At 53.2% G+C, this 3,982-nt stretch overlaps 2 non-coding genes across 2 annotated transcripts; both read left to right on the top strand.

Moving 5' to 3' along the window:
• The first annotated feature begins 2,934 nt into the window (after positions 1-2,934).
• On the top strand, positions 2,935-3,006 carry TRNAM-CAU. Its single transcript has one exon. It is a non-coding gene; the product is annotated as a tRNA-Met (tRNA).
• Positions 3,007-3,715: 709 nt separating this feature from the next.
• On the top strand, positions 3,716-3,787 carry TRNAQ-CUG. Its single transcript has one exon. It is a non-coding gene; the product is annotated as a tRNA-Gln (tRNA).
• Positions 3,788-3,982: the final 195 nt, after the last annotated feature.

The raw sequence follows: 3,982 nt of genomic DNA, 5'->3' as shown, positions 1-3,982 counted from the left end.
ACATCCATTTTCCTGGATTGCCATGCACCTAATGTGCCTTAGCACAGCCCCTAAAAGACGTTGCCTTGGAAAGCAGCAGCAGCACAGGATTGCAAAGACATTCCAGGTATTTTGGGAATTTTCCGAAAAGTTGTGGAAATTCCCTTGAAGAAAGCAGAAATTTTCGAGGAACTCCTGAGTCCTGTTGCCATCTCCACTGAAGTCCACACGCTCTGTTTCAGCTTTGCCTGGAGCTCTGGGATTTTCCCAAATTGTCCACATCAGGAAGACTCCAATGTGTTCTGGGTGACTGATTCAGTGCTCCCTTGAAATGTGAAAGGCATGGAATGGGCAAACCCATCCCTGACCCAGGACAGAGAGCCAAGAGCTTTTGGCTCCCTGCCCTCAGCCTCTTCCCCAAAGCAGGTCATGCAGGTCTCTGGCCTCTGGGTGAACATGCTGAGGAAAACAGGTCAGTTGGGGTGTGGGGTTTTTGCGGGAATGAATGAGAGGTGGGACATTCCTCTGTGTGCTCTGGAAATCCCAGTCCCCATGGGCAAGAAGGCCCATGTGCAAGGGGAGGCAGGAGGGCAGCCTGCAGAAATCAAGACCACTTAGTTGCTCAAAAAGGCCAAAGTGCTTAGGCAGTGGAGGCAGAAATACACATCTGGGGATGACTATGGTCAGGGAGTGCAAGGGGGGATCAGGACAGCAAAGGTAGAGCTGGAGCTGAACTTAACTATGGACATGAAAAATCACAAGAAGGCTTTCTTCAGGTACATGGTGCAACAAAGGAAGGTGCAAGAATCTGTAAATCCACATGAGTAAAAAGGGAGACCTGGCAACCCAGACAGAGGCTGGGCCAGGAGTGGATTGACAGGAGCCCTTGAGAGAACAGCTTGGAGGCTCTGGCTGTTGAACTAGTAAACATGATCCTATACTGATCATGGGCTGCATGTAGAGCCGTGGGGCAGCAGGGCAAGGCAGGGAATCCTCCCTCTCTACTCTGCTCTCCTGAGACCATACCAGGGCTCCTGTGTGCTGCCCTAGGACCCTCAGCAGAAGAAACACATGGACCTGATGGAGTGGGTCCAGAGGAGGCCTCAGAGCTGATCAGGCGAGTGGAGCATTTTCCCTGTGAGGACAGGCTGAGAGGGTTGGGGTTGTGTAGCTGAGAGAAGAGAAGAGAAGAGAAGAGAAGGCTCCCAGCAGACATTCAGTAAAGCGGCAGAGGAATATTTGGTCAGGGTTTGTAGTGATGGGACAAGGGGTAATGGTTTTAAACTGAGAGTGGGTAAATGAAGATTAGAGATGAGAAACAAATTGTTTCCGCTGGGTGTGTTGAGACACTGGAACAGGTCTTCCACAGAAGTTTGGGATAACATGTCAGGGGACTTGGAGCTAGGTGATTGTCAAGGTCCCTTCCATTGTAAAATGGTTCTTCTACTCTTTGTACTAATATGTGTTTTATGAAGTACAACATTTCAGATGAAAGAGGAAAGGATTTAATCAGCAAAGAGGCCTTACAAGTGACAACTACAAGGTGTTTAGATGTTTCATGGGCAAGGAATGTTTGTGGCCCCACAGAGCTCAGGACACAGCATAAAAGGCTGTGCTGCTGCAGGCTCTGCATCCTCCTCTCTTGCCTCCCTTTCCTCGAGGAACGAGGTAAGCCTGAGTCTGCTCCATCTCTCTCTGTGGGCTGAAGGGTTGTCATGGTCACTCCTCAGGTTGATCCTTGGGTGTCTCAGCTTGGCCCTGACACAGAGTTATTGAAGGGCTGTCAGCCTTTTCATGGTGGTGGCTGGGGAGAGCTGGGAATTAGGGGTTTATTTCCAGCAAAAGAGGTCAGAGCTGCAGGGGGATCTGCTCATCAGAAATTGCACCTTCAGTGCTGGAAGGAAATGGCCCAGTGCAACCCCTGACATCTCTAAGACAGCCATGCCTTTTCAGGAGATGGGCTGTGATCAGTCTTTCCACAGATGCCTTAAACCCACTCTCCTGGGTCTTATTCCTAATCTGGAGCAACCTGACTGTGCTTTTCTACTCGGAGGGCAAGATGATAGTTGTAGGAATTGTAGGCAGAGAGTGTGTTTTGAAACAAAGTGTGTCTACAGAGAGAGGTAAGGAAATGATGGACTAATCCTGAGGTTGTTGTTCCTGCTCTGTGTTCCAGCTCTGCCTCCTTCACCCAGAGATGTCTTGCTGCAGACCCTGTCCCCCACGCCCCTGCGGCCCCTGTGGCCCAACCCCACTCGCCAGCAGCTGCACTGAGCCCTGTTACGCCCGCTGCGCTGACTCCACCGTCTACATCGAGGCCACCCCGGTGGTGGTGACCATGCCGGGCCCCATCCTCACCTCCTTCCCTCAGAACACAGCCGTGGGATCCTCTCTGTTGGCAGCTCCCTCAGCTCCTCGGGGGTTCCCATCTCTTCTGGGGGCTCCCTTGGTCTGGGGGGGTCCGGGCTGTGTCTGCCTATCCCCCGCTGCAGCATGAACTGCTGAGGATGGCACAGCATCCCCTTGCTCCTTGGGAAATGGGCTCATTTTTGTCCCTCCCTGACCCCTGCAAACACCTTTCTTGGTCTCTGCTCTGTGCCACTGCATTTGCTCCTTCTCATTAAAGCCTTTTGTGCAGCATCATTGGAGAGTCGTTGTCATGTTCTCCTCCTCCCTCAGGTTACCAGCTGGTCTGCCAGGATGAGCACTGGCTGCTGTCCTGAGCTTAGCAGCAGTTACAGAAAGAGCTCCCTCTGCTTAGACCAGAGCAAGAAAAGCCTGAGTCATTGAGTCTGAGTCTGTAATGTGGAAGATCACGTGTAATTGTTGTCCTCCACGCAGTAGGCTGGGACCCTTGTGTGTTCTGCCAGGGGAGGGAATATCCCAGTGAATTCCCTTGTTAACTGAAAGCCAAGGGTCCGTCTGTGAGTCCTTGGCCAGCCCTGGACACAGGGCAGCAGAGTGGCGCAGCGGGAGCGTGCTGGGCCCATAACCCAGAGGTCGATGGATCGAAACCATCCTCTGCTAAGGCCTTTTTGTGCTCAGGCCTTGGTGTGCCAGAGACCTTCCTGGCCCTGAGCAGGGCAGAACGGAGCAGCCTTGTTGCCCCAGGAAGTACCCACAAGGCAGCACCACAGGCCAAGGGCTTCCTTTGCCATGTCCCAAGGCGATGGAGGAAGGCCTGGGAAAGGCAGAGCTGTGCTGGGGTCACAATGGCTCAGTGGGCTAAGGCACTGCCCTCCTGGGAGAAGCGGGTTGGAGTCCAACTTGGCAGGCTCTTGTCTTCCTTGGCCTCCTTCCCACTTTTCTTAGTTTCCCAGAAGGTCTCTCTTCCACTTTTTAGAGATGCGTGAATGTTTCCCTCTCCTCAGTCATGAGAGAGCTGGGCTGCTTGAGCCTGGAGAAGAGAAGGTGAGGGGTGTTGTGGTGTGTGAAGGTGTCTGTGTGGTTTGTCAGGGGCTGTGGTGAGGCAGAAAGAGCCTGTTATACTCGGGGCAAGAGAGGCTTGTGAGAGGTTTGGAGTTTGGGGCTTGTCAGAGAGGGCAGGTGAGGCTGGGAGAGGGAGGTGTGTTGGTGCTTTGAAGGGTGGTGTGATTGCAGAGGGCATGGAGGCGGTGAAGGGAGGCCGCAGTTGGTGTTGGATGTGGCGGGAGGTGGAGAGAGAGGTCTGAGGCTGAGGCAGGGTGCTGAGTGTGAGGGAGGCTGGTGAGAGGGTCAAGAGGTGAGGTGTGCAGGAGGTCCCATGGTGTAAAGGTGAGCACTCTGGACTCTGAATCCAGCGATCTGAGTTCAAATCTCAGTGGGACCTTTCTTTACTTTAGCCTTTTGACTCCTTCAGGGCTTCCCTCAGCACACTGACACCTTCACAGCCCTGCTCCAGCTTTGCTCTCAGGAGCACAGTGTGGGAAGCCTCTGATTTTGTCAGGCATCCTTTGTCCTTAGGGAGGCTCTGCGGGCTGTCACCATTCCCCTTCTTTTCCCTGTGTGTTAGCACAGTTTCCAG

This window comes from Pipra filicauda, unplaced genomic scaffold (genome assembly GCF_003945595.2).
Source record: "Pipra filicauda isolate LSUMZ 115617 unplaced genomic scaffold, ASM394559v2 scaffold1162_size25084_pilon, whole genome shotgun sequence".
Taxonomy (NCBI): domain Eukaryota; kingdom Metazoa; phylum Chordata; class Aves; order Passeriformes; family Pipridae; genus Pipra; species Pipra filicauda.
The sequence above is the reverse complement of the archived record's forward strand: the minus strand, read 5'-3'. Positions and strand labels throughout refer to the sequence as shown.